The sequence below is a fragment of the Hylobates moloch genome, unplaced genomic scaffold, assembly GCF_009828535.3.
Source record: "Hylobates moloch isolate HMO894 unplaced genomic scaffold, HMol_V3 SCAFFOLD_6, whole genome shotgun sequence".
Classification (NCBI taxonomy): Eukaryota; Metazoa; Chordata; class Mammalia; order Primates; family Hylobatidae; genus Hylobates; species Hylobates moloch.
In genome coordinates, this window is record NW_026652281.1 from 142,486,338 (window position 1) to 142,499,626 (window position 13,289).

The following is a 13,289-nucleotide window of genomic DNA, read 5'->3' on the forward strand; positions in this document are numbered from 1 at the left end:
CAGAAATGAATTCAAACTTTGAGATAAGGCAAGAAGATTATTTTGTGCTTTCCTAAAGTAATACTGGAGCACTTTCTAAGAATTTCACTTAGGAGCTATTTAATCTTTGGCATTTTCTCTAAGCTCTTTGGTATTTTTCCTAAAATTTTTATTTAAAACTTTTCAAACATATTGCAGATTAAAAGAATTTTACATTGAACAACTCATGACCAAATTGATAATATTTTACCATGCTTGTTTTCTCACCTATCAATCTATCAATCTACTTTACTTTTCATCCATTAATCGATCTGATATTTGATGCATTTTAAAATAACATAAAATCAGTAAACTTCAGGCCTGTAATTTTGTTAGATTTACTATCTACATTAGTTATATCCCCAAACCTGTAAAATTAGACATTAACTTGTGAATTGATAAATTTCAAATTATTTCATCTGTAAAGATACACATTATTTCTATCCCCCAGGGAAAAAAAATGATTCCCAAAGATAATAATAGTTCAGTTGCTGTAAGATATCAGTCAGTTTTTTATATAATTTTTCAATCTTGTTCCTACATTCTTATTTCTAAACTATCTTTTTCTAAATCTTCTTTACCACCTACTGATTTTCTCATTAATAAGTTAAATAAAGAATTGACAATCATTTGTTTGTGGACAACTTTTTTTTAACTTTTTGAAATTTGTATTTTCACACCCTCTATCAAATCTTTTTCATCATCACTTAAATATGCTATAATTTCTCCTGCCTTAAAATATTCTTCTACTCACCCCACTTTCATCTGTAATTACCACTCCATTTATTTGTTTAATAGCAGAACTAATCAAAGAATTAATGCTCTCCCATATTCTCCTGAACTCACACTAATCAGGTTACCTCCGTCAACTCTTTATCAAACTATCTCATCAAGATCACCAATCTCTCCACCATGTTTAATCCATCATTTCATTCCACGTTTTACTTATCAGCAACATTTCCTGCCAGTTAACGTTCGTTTTCCTTGAAACGCTTTCATCCTTGACTTCCAGAGCATCACTTTCTCCTGGTTTTTATCCTCTGTTTCTGGATGCTCTTAATCTCCTTTGCTGGCTTCTTCTCCTCTCCCAGACCTCTGAATGATGATTGCTCCAGGGTAAATCTGAGGTACATGGATCTTAATGGATTTGGCTTGTGCTGTGCTTTCAATCTGCATGTAATCAAATACAATTAAAAAAAAAATCAACCGGTTACTGGCCATTGTAGAAATGTACTCCTGATCTTTTGCATTCTGCAAGTATTGATCTCTACAAAAAATTTAGTCAAGTAGCAGTGCATTTAAATTAATTACATTAAGCCATCAGATACATTTGTTATACTGCAATTTCTAACATAACTGGGTACTAGTCTACCGATAAACAAAGTAGAACTTTTATTCTAACCATATCTTCATAGTACTTGCAAATACTGGATTTATTATTATAATTACGGTAGACATTGTTTTGTAATTTGAGACTTTTCAACTACCCTAAGATCTCAAACCAATTTTTTCAATTGCATTTTTAAAAATATAGGAATATGTAATATAAATTTACCCTTTTAATGTGTATTTTTAAAGTACACTAATTTTAGTAGCATATCTCCCAATTCAACAGGAATTTGAACATACTCTTGGAAATTCTCTGGTAAACTGAAAAGACGATTTAATTGTAATTTTTAATTCTGTGACTCTCTAGCTTGACCGAAAGGTAAAGCCACCAATGTAGGCAGTGGTTACCATTTTGCATCTGAATCTCTACTTAAAGTTTCTAATTCTTTTGTCTGAGTTCTAGCTAATGTGTGTTGTTTGTTAAGAATGGGGGACTTTAACTTATAGCATAGTACCACTCTGGTCATTTTCACCAGAGTTCAAAATTCTCTCAGAAAATATCTGGTTGGTTTGGGGATATATCATTTCTTGGCAAATCAGAATTTTCTTAAAAACTTCAAAATAAGTGATAGAAGTTTCTGTTTTATCATACCCATGATATCTGTAGGCTTTATGCACATTTGTCCATATATCTCTAAATTAATGAGGGATTAAATAATCCTTTTATGTAAGTTTAAATGCACAAATGAAGCATGTGCTTCAGAAAAATAGCCATAATAGGTTATAGATGTTTTCAGATTCCGTGGCCATTATCCCATGTATTTATAAAGTCCCTCTTGTGCAATTGTCTCTGTGACCTATAAGCTTAAAAAGTCTTACCGCAAATATAATTTTTTTAAGTCTCAACCATATGCTATGTCTTCTAAATCACTCACATTTTAGCTCTGAATAACTTTAGATTGTTTTCAGAAGAAGTAAAATATTCCAGGAAAAATTATTTGGATCATTAAAAAAATACTTAAATAACATGCAATGAAAAGCTGTTTTCAAAAAAGAAGTGACAGGATTTTGAGCAAAGGCAACGTCACTGGAAAACATATAATCACTCAATATGACTGTATATATCCATATTCTTGGATTTCTAGCTTTTGATATATTCTAAGGATAATCGTTTCTCACATATAATCAATAGAGGTTCTGTGTGTCTGGATTTAAGACTGCATTTAAGCAAATATATTACACTTTCTGAATTTGGAGACTGAATAATAGGCTCATTTTCCATTTAATTTGTTCTAGGCCAAGGAATAATTATTGGTTTATTTGTGGAGTGAAGCCAACTATGTAATTTTTATCTTGGGGGTAGGGGGCTTCTAGATGTGGAATGTACTCATCTTCGTCCCTGCAAGAAATCTGCTGCAAACCCTGTCAGTTTATGGGTACTCAATGCATGTGAAGGAAGAAGAATGTCAGTCTCATCTGAAGAACTGCAGAGTTAAACAAAGTTTCAGAGAAAGCTAGAAATTTGGGCTCCCTCACAACAGCAATCATCCTGAAAAGTATCTATGTGGAATATTAAGGAAATTAGATCTTTCTACTTGTTAAAGATACCTTCTCTAGTGTCTTTAACTTCAGTTTTAGGCAAAATGACTTATTAAATCAAAGTATACACTTTCAATTTGTAATAACAATGTATCACTTTAGGCAATACATTTATGAAGAAATAGTGCTCTTAAAGATTAAAATCTCCTGTCCCTCCCATGACTGCTTTCAAACACACCTGAGGCATGAAATATGTACTCATATATACTCTCTTCTTGTCCTAATACTCAGTAGTCCCTAATTCTGCTCACATATATTTAACTAGGTCAAGCCATTTTTATTATTTTCAAAGGAATTCCACTGATAACTTAAAGAAATATCCCCTGGTCAAGTCTAAGAGTTTCTCCTCGTTAAAGTTATATGTTATTTTTCCTGCATGTGCTTCCTAGTACTGCATTGAAATGAATGAACCAACACAATGCCTAATCCTTGGAACCTATGATCAGGTCACTCGTCATCTTACTCATACAAATACTGCTACCATTTGGGAGATTTACATCGTGAAACTACTTTATTCTAGATTTTATTTTCATATGAGAGTAGTTCCTTTGCTGGCACCAACTACAAGAAATATTTCATTACAACAACCCTCGAGAATCTTTTAAACACATTTTAAATGCATATTTTATCTTTCTTTTTCAGTAATCAGATAGCATGCGATCAAAAGCAGATGTCTTTTGAAAGAGCTCAGTCCTGAATTCATGTTTTTCAAAAAATCAGGAATGACTGTGAAATAAAAAATAATAAAATAAAATCCTTATTGACTTTAGCATGAACATTCAGACTGTGAAGGGCCATACCATCAGGAGAAAAACCTCAATACTTTATTTTTGTTTTTTAGGACATGATTTTAAGTAAATTTTGATAAGCGTTGGCTTGGTTTGAAAACTTAGCGATTCTTTCAGAAGTAAGATTTCCTTTGAATGCCAGTCATCTAATCTTTTGACTTTGTATGACATAGGGTGGAGGCGCTGGGTGGAAGCTGACAGAAATTTTACAGTAAAATGAGAATACTGTAATCAGCTTATGGGTGACTATTTTCCAAGAGTCAGCGGTCAGCGGATCGAGGAATAGAAAAGATCCTGGGGGGGTCTGATGAATTACCAAAAATCTGGATTCAAATTTAGAAAGCTATTTTATCCTCCCCAGGATCATTTGCCCAACTACAAAATAGATGAAAGTCAAGCATTCGCTTTTTTAAGTTGTCACATATTTTAATGAGCAATAAAATATTGTGTTACCTTATACGATGTTATCTTTGCATATGCAGCTATCAATTTGTTTATTTTTTAGTGATAAGAAGTTTGTGTTTTCTTCCGAAGAAGTTTTTCCTTTTTAAATAGATTAGGGAACATGCAATCGTCATTTCTAGAATTTATTTATTTATCTGATATTCATACTCCTTACTCAAAAATGGTCCACCAGCTGCTGCCAGTGTAAGAATGGTTCGTTGCTTATTTGCAATGTGATGCACACAGAAATGGAGAATGACCATTTAGAAACCTTTTTTTTAACAATTTGTCATTGTTGTGTCATCCATGTGTGAGATCATTTTTCTAGTAATTCATGTATTTACAAAAGTATCACATTGCAACTGATAGGAAATTGAACAACGATAACAAGCTGGTGCTTTTTCACAGCAGTCTTAGAAGCACTGCCCTATAGACTTCGAATGATGCCGTGCAGTGCACTGATCTATCTATCTGTCTATGTAACATTTAGGGCACTGCATCTTTTTGCTTATCTTTTTAGTGCCCTACTCTAATACCAATAGTGTTGGGAAAAGAGAAATGCAGAATAATGAAATGAAAGTAAAGGGAATAATTGTCTTCTTTCCCTTTTAGTTAATAATTACACTATTATCAATTACATCCACTGCTTTAAAAAATATAACTGCTAATCCTTCTAGTTATTGTTCTTTCATGTTTCCCACAAGAAAAGAACCTCAGTTTGTTAGATGACTTTTTCTACAGTGGGCATTCATAGAAGTTTCTGTTTTATCACACCCATGATATCTGCAGGCTTTATGCACATTTGTCCATATATCTCTAAATTAATGAGGAATTAAATAATCCTTTTATGCAAGTTTAAATGCACAAATGAAGCATGTGCTTCAGAAATGCACTGCACTCCAGCCTGGTCCACAGAGTAAGACCTGTCTCAAAAAAAAAAAAATGAAGTTAAAATTATAAAACGGGATTAAATAAAATAAAATACACGTGTTATCTTGCATAGGAAAGCTAAGAGAAATGAAACAAAATAAAAATTTCAATTTAGGGAATTCGGGAAAATGAATTAAGAGATGGATTGTAATATGTTCTGCCCCTCATTTCACCTGAAATAATCTTTAAATAAATCCTGAAGATAAATGCTAAAACTGTTTCCTAAAAGTTGCATATGGTGTTCGACATGTTCATGTTTTTGACAACTATAATTGTTTAAGGTAAGCCACTTCAAACTCATTTTTATAAATTTATGCTGAGAATAACCAGGTAAAATGTCCATTGTTAACATAAAACTCAAAATGTGTGTTTCACATTATGTCATTGTTGCATGTCTATAATTGTTTGATGGCTTCATTAATGATCACCATTAAAGTTAAATCTAGTAAAGCAAAATGTCCTTAGCCCACAGTCTCACAGTTACCAAGGTGATGTTACCATCAACACCATATGAATGGAAACAGCCTCAAGGTCAGTTGATCTGGGTAAAAACGTTAAAAAGTCCTTTGGCTTTGTAGGATTAATATTTACAATTCTTCACTGAGTACCTAAATGAAGATGGTCAATCATTCTCATATTAATTTCTGAATGTATTCAAAATGTGGTGACTTAACTAGCAAATTCTCTTGAGACTCAATCTCCTTTGCGAAAAAAATCTAACAACTGTTAGAAACTCCAGTCATCTACCTGTAAGTTATTATGGCAATATAATAATAATAGAAAGAATAGCAAAAATACTAATATTAATAGTATTGCATTTGGGACACTTATTATAAACCAAGAACTTTGCTGATCCATTTTTTTTTGTGTGTGTATATATATATATATATATATGTATGAGTATATATGAATATAATATACAACCTCATTTAATCTTTACAACAATTATATGATCAAAAACTTTCTCTTATTTTACAGATGAAGAAATTATAGCATAGGGCAATTAATTATCTTGTTGAAAATCATGTGTATAGCAAAATGGCAAATCTAAGAGGTTGCCATGTTCTGGCCAGAGTTGGTTCATGGTTTTAACCTATTCTGTTTGGGAATGCATGATGGATTTTGAAAGGGATACTAAAAAGAAAAAAGAAAATAAAGAGAGTGTGAGAGAGAGAGAGCAGAGAGAGAGGAAGGGAGGTAGGGAAGGGAGGGAAGTCAGTCATTAGGAATACACTTTTACCACTAGTGTTTCCCTTACAATATATTTGTCAGAATTGAACATAATCTTTAAGAGTTTTCCAGAAGATAATTTAGTGTTGTTACCCCATCATCTTTATACCAAATCTGTATTAGAATAGTCAAAATCCTGTTTGCTTTTGAATCACGTCATCATATGTTTAGTGTGTATCAACCTTTTACGTGTCGTGACAAATAGGGATTAAGCATTGTACTTGAAAGTTATTTTGTAAACTTACTAGATGTCACTAATATTTATTTAAAAGAGGAAATATACCATTAACTATGTTCCTAATTTTAAAAAAATTCCACAGTATCTTTATACAGATTGAGTTAATTAAAGCTAGATCAGAGATGTCATAGTGAATTAATTATCCAAATTGTTTGCGGATAAAATCAACCACTGTGGTAAACATAGTTTAGACTTTCAAGTGAGTACAAACATTTTTCTACAACAAATATTTTAACAAATGTAATTTATTGTAATATTCAGACTTACCTAGGAAGAATTTAAGAAAACTTTCACAATTTCAGCAAAATTTTTCCCTTCTAAGGAAATACACTTTTACAGAAATTTGATTTCATAACAAAAGGTTACACAATAACAGCCTACTTAAAATAAGTTGCATAGTAACTGATATGTAAATATTTCCTAATCACTTCCCTCCCTTAATCTAGCTAATATGCTGTAATGGGTATTTTAGAATTTGTCAGCTCAAAGCTTTCCTGCCAACAAATATCTATTATTTTAAGGTTCTCCATTACTTTGGAGATCAATTTGTTCCTGTTTCCTTTAATTTCTAGCCAAATTCCTCCTGGTCAACTTCCTTAGTGACTTTGTTCATAGGAAGTGCCTCAATCATATTTTCTTGAACAAATACTTAAGCAGTCAGTATTTATTTTCATTGAAATATATCCTGTTACATTGGATCAATGCTATATACCCAGTTTTTCCTATCTATGAACTTGAGTTTAAAAAATACTAAGGTAGAATACTGACTTAAACCCTGCTATGTTTTCCTTGCAAACTGTCACTGAATCAGTTCTGTTGTTGCTCTTGTTGTTTTGTTTGTTTGTTTGTTTGTTTTCTTTTTGGTCTTCAAGGTCCTTTTCTTATTGAGCTACTCAGCCCTTTTATCAAGGGGCAACCATAGCTCCAAAAGGCTGATAAGTATTAGTCTAGTGCAGTGATTTTCTTTTTTTTAACTTTTAAGTTCAGGTGTACATGTGCCGAATGTGCGAGTTTGTTACATCAGTAAATGTGTGTCATGGCGGTTTGTTGTACAGATTATGTCATCACCCAGATACTAAGCCTACTATTGATCAGTTATTTTTCCTGATCCTCTCCCTCTTCCCTCCCTCCACCCTCCAGTAGGCCCCAGTGTGTGTTGTTCCCCTCTATGTATCCATATGTTCTCATCATTTAGCTCCCACTTATAAGTGAGAACATGCAGTATTTGGTTTTTTGTTCTTGCATTAGTTTGCTGAAGATAACAGCTTCCAGCTCCATCCATGTCCCTGCAAAGGACGTGATCTAATTCCTTTTTATGGCCACGTAGTATTCCGTGGTGTATAGGTACCACATTTTCTTTATCCAGTCTATTCTTGATGGGCATTTGGGTTGATTCCATGTCTTTGCTATTGTGAATACTGCTGCAATGAACATATGCATGCATGTATCTTTATAGTAGAATGATTTATATTTCTTTGGGTGTATACCCAGTAATGGGTTTGCTGGATCAAATGGTATTTCTGTCTCTAGATCTTTGAGGAATCACCACACTGTCTTCCCAATGATTGAGGTAATTTACCCTCCCACCAACAGTGTAAAAGTGTTCCTTTTCTTCTACAACTTCAGCAGCATCTGTTATTTTTTTGACTTTTAATAATAGCCATTCTGACTGGCATGAGATGGTATCTCATTGTGGTTTTGATTTCCATTTCTCTAATGACCAGTAATGTTGAGCTTTTTTTCCTATGATTGTTGGCCACATATATGTCTATTTCTGAGAAGTGTCTGTTCATGTTCTTTGCCCACTTTTTAATAGGTTTGTTTGTTTTGTTCTTGTAAATTTTTTTAAGCTCCTTGTAGATGCTGAATATTACACCTTTGTGAGATACATGGTGATATGGTTTGGCTGTGTCCCCACTCAAATCTCAACTTGAATTATATCTCCCAGAATTCCCACATGTTGTGGGAGGGACCCAGGGGGAGGTAAGTGAATCATGGGGGCTAGTTTTCCCATGCTATTCTTGTGATAGTGAATCAGTTTTATTAGATATGATAGGTTTATTAGAAGTTTCTACTTTTGCTTCTTCCTCATTTTTCTCTTGCCGCCACCATGTAAGAAGTGCCTTTTACCTGCCACCATGATTCTGAGGCCTCTCCAGCCATGTGGAACTGTAAGTCCAATTAAACTTCTTTTTGTTCCCAGTTTCGGGTATGTCTTTATCAGTAGCATGAAAACAAACTAATACACATGGTTTGCAAAAGTTTTCTCCCATTCTGAAGGTTGTCTGTTTACTCTGTTGATAGTGTATATGGTTATGCGGAAGCTCTTTAATTAGATCCCATTAATCAATTTTTGTTTTTGTTGCAATTGCTTTTGGCATCTTTGTCATGAAATCTTTACCCATGTCCAGGTCCCGAATGGTATTGCCTAGGTTTTCTTCTAGAGTTTCTAAAGTTTATGGTTTTAAATTTAAGTCTTTAATCTGTCTTGAGTTGATTTGTATATGGTGTAAGCAAGGGGTCCAGTTGCAATTTTTTGACTTGATCTTATATCTAGAAAACCTCATCGTTTCAGCCCCAAAGCTTCTTAAGCCAATAAGCAACTTCAGCAAAGTTTCAAGATACAAAATTAATTTGCAGAAATCACTAGGATATATAAACACCAACAGTCAAGCCAAGAGCTGAATCACAAATGAATTCTCATTCATAATTGCCACAAAAAGAATAAAATATCTAGGAATACAGCTAACAAGGGAAGTGAAGGATCTCTACCAGGAGAACTATGAACCACTGCTCAGAGAAATCAGAGAGGACACAAACAAATGGAAAAACATTCCATGCTCATGGATAGGAAGAATTAATGTTGTGAAAATGGCCATATTGCCCAAAGCAATTTATCAATTCAGTGCTTTTCCCATTAAACTCATTGGTATTCTTCACAGAACTAGAAAAAACTATTTTGAAATCCATAAGTAAACAAAAAAGAACCTGAATAGCCAAGACAGTCCTAAGCAGAAAGAAGAAAGCTGGAGGCTTTCCGATTTCAAACTATATTACAGGGCTGTAGTAACCAAAACAGCATGGTACTGTACAAAATCAGACACACAGAACAATGGGACAGAGTAGAGAACCCAGAAATAAGACCTTCCACCTACAACCATATGATCTTTGACAAACTTGACAAAAACAAGCAATGGGGAAATGATTCCGTATTTAATTAGTGGTGCTGGGATAAGAGTTCAAAAGAGGCACACACACACACACACACACACACACAAACAGCAACTCACTGGACAAATCCATCCCACAGATATGTTTGGTTTGGACTATGCAATATTTGTAATATGAATTAGTTACCAACATTTAAAAACCGATTGCATTAAATGAGAACATCTGGCTTCTTTTGAAGAATCTAAAGATGTGGCTATATTGGGCCTACATTCTATTTCAATTTCCATGCAAATATTGACCAGAACTAGATTGTAGCTGCTTCCTGTACATGCGTACAGGAACTCTGTGCTTCATTCCTTTCCCCATCTCTCCCCTGAAGCAACCGCTCTTAAACCATTTATAATACCTGCTTGGCCCCTGCAAGCATTTGGGTTTGTAATCCTAAGTATTTAAAACATTTGCTCCAACAATAGCAAAGTGTGAATAACACACCAGACATGGTACACTTTATATACATGGAAATTATGAGAAACATAATAAATGTTCTGCAAAATAAAACTGTTCTATATTAGGGCACAACATCTGTGAATCATTTTAGAGCTTCCCAAGAATATATATTCAGTTTTAAATTTCCTAATTTTGCTGTGTGCTTTCAGGTCTTAATGAAAACAAAGAACCAACATGTAAAGAAAGTGACTAAAGGCTGAGCACAGTGGCTCATGCTTGTAATCACAGCACTATGGGAGGCCCAGGTGGGTGGATCACTTGATCTCAGGGGTTCAAGGCCAGCCTGTGCAACATGGTGAAATTCCATCTCTACAAAAACATAGAAAAATTAGCTGGGCATGTTGGCGGACACCTGTAGTCTCAGCTACTAGTGAAGCTGAGGTGGGAGAATCACTTGAGCCCAGGAGTCGGAGGTTGCAATGAGCTATGATCACACCACTGCACTCCAGCCTGGGAAACAGTGAGACCTTGTCTCCGAAAAAAAAAAAAAAAAAGTGACTAACTAGAGGATAAATTAGCAGACAGAAATTTAAATTTTGTTTTCTAAGGTTTAGAAATGACACTTGATAACTTTCATGATTTTAAAAGAACCTTTTTTCTCATTGTATATTTCTATTAACTAAGGTAATGTATTAAACTTATTGAATAACCTTAAATATCATTCAAAATGTGGATTTGGTGGATTTTTAATGTGTAGTATACCACTATATGCATGGGCAGGTTACACTAAGTCACCAAAGAGGAAAAATATCGAAAAAAGAGAGGAAGAAAATAAACCTACTTGTGAATTCTTGGTTTTAATATTATTTTGTCAAGTATAATTTGTTAAAGTGGGACTTTTCTTTCATAAGTCCCAATATAGCCACGTTTCTGCATGCGAAGTGCTGCAAAATTTATGAAAGGCGTACATATGGCAATTCAAATTTATTTTCATTCATTGTTAAGTAACAATGGCAACAGAAGATAATAATAAACAATAATAATAAAATTGAGAAATGAAATATAATCAAAATTAAGCTTGCTATATTACTTCTACATGTATTTTTGCTAATTTTTCCTACTACATGTTTTGATCAACCTTGTGCTTAGGCAATCACAAGTCTAGAGGCACATTTAATCCACTATGTAACATCTTACTGACGCAGGGCAGATGAGTCCCAAAACTGGGGCTTAGCCTAGTAGGGTTCTTGGCTTTGCCCAGGAAGTAATTCAAGGTTGAACAGTGGTGTTACGCAGCAACGTTTACTGAAGCAACAGTACACAGCAGCAGCAGAGGTACTATTCCTTGTGGGGCTAGGCAGGGTGCCCAGAGTAGCAGCAGCACAAAGGCAGTTCTGCAGTCGTATTTATACTCACTTCTAATTTCATGCATATTAAGGGGCAAATAATGCAGAAATGTCTAGGAAACAGATAGCAACTTCTGGGTCATCTAGTCATTGCCATAGAAAGAGGCAGTACCTTCCAGGTGTTGCCATGGCAATGGTAAAGTGACAAACTCTGGTGGATGGAATTTATAGAAAGCTGCTTCCACTCTGTCCCATTTTAACTAGTTTCAATTTGGTCCAGTGTTCGAACCCCATCCCCGAAGTTGAGTCCCACTGCCTACCTCCTTACTATTTGTTAAGATTGACTATACAATCTTTGTACGTTGAATTGTGCAGCTAATCTGCATTTTAAAAATGCAGACATGGGATTCCCCTCTAGGTTTAATAAAAACTTAAGAGCTGTGACACCAATATCCAATGTGGTAAAATTGCTTAAAACTAAAAGCTGCATCATGTCCCAACGGACTGACAAACTTAAAGTGATGAAACACTATAAGATATAAAAATAAACTCACAATATTGATGAAACACACAGTAAGAGGAATTCAAAAGTGTGGGCTCTATATAAAATCAGTAAACATGTAAGAGAATAAGTGTAACTATTCTCTCATTAATTTCTTTATTTGCATTATTATCCATTAGGAAAAATATTGGGTCTTATTTTAGTTTTGTTCTATCCTTTAAGATATATGTTCCATTAATTTATTCTACTTAAAAATAAGTTTTCATTGCTTGTTATAATTTTTCTAATTCTACAAAGGAATTTGGCATAGCACTCAAGAGGGCAGACAGACATGAGGTGAATCCTAACTTAATATTGTAGCTGTGTAACCTTGAGCAAATTAATTAACTTCCCAAGCTTCAATTCTCTACCACCAGAAATAATGTATATGAAGCATTTGGCCTGGCCTATTTTATAAATACATATACCTAACTGTGTCTCTGTCTACATTTAAAACTATACTAAAAAGAGCATATATGTATTTGCATAAATTATGTTTTTGAAATCTAATAAAGTTAGAGGAATTGCAACATATTTTTATTCACCATGCTTCTGAGAGTTGCCTATTCCTTCATCGTGTGGATTTATCATAATATGTTGTGAGTCTCTTGTTGTTGAACAGTTAGTCTATTTCCAATATATTGCTATTATAAACAAAGCTGTAATCATGGTTTAAAGTACATTTATTTCCAAATTTTCTGATTAAAAATAATTTAATGCTCTGTCATGTTCATGCTTGTAGGTTTAGTAAGTATTTTCCTTTTTTTTCCAGCCTGGCCAACATGATGAAACCCCGTCTTTACTAAAAATACAAAAATTAGCCAGGCACAGTGGCATACACCTGTAAGCCCAGCTACTGGCAAGGCTGAGGCAGGAGAATCACTTTAACCCAGGGGGTGGAGGTTACAGTGAGTCAAGACTGCACCACTGCGCTCCAGCCTGGGTGACAGAGCAAGACTCTGTCTCAAAAAATAAATAAATAAAAATAAAAATAAATTAAAAATAAAGAATAAAAATATTTTTCCTTTTTCTTGAAGTAGATTTTTTAAAGTTAGAAAATTACAGAGAAATTATCAAGAAACGATAAATAAGAGGCTCTGAGAAGTATCATTTGTTAGATTATTGCCCTACCTTTTAGTTAATTGAGTTTTTTTAAATATAGGCAACACTGCTCAGTGTGATGACACTCCTGAAATGTTTAATTATTT

The 13,289-nt window shown here is 33.9% G+C and overlaps 1 long non-coding RNA gene across 1 annotated transcript in view; it reads right to left on the reverse strand.

Moving 5' to 3' along the window:
- Positions 1-920: 920 nt before the first annotated feature.
- LOC131383684 (uncharacterized) overlaps positions 921-13,289 on the reverse strand; it is a 65,236-nt gene continuing 52,867 nt past the window's right edge. Inside the window, exon 3 of the long non-coding RNA XR_009213893.1 lies at positions 921-1,188. This is a non-coding gene — a long non-coding RNA (uncharacterized LOC131383684). The remainder of the gene's footprint in view (positions 1,189-13,289) is intronic.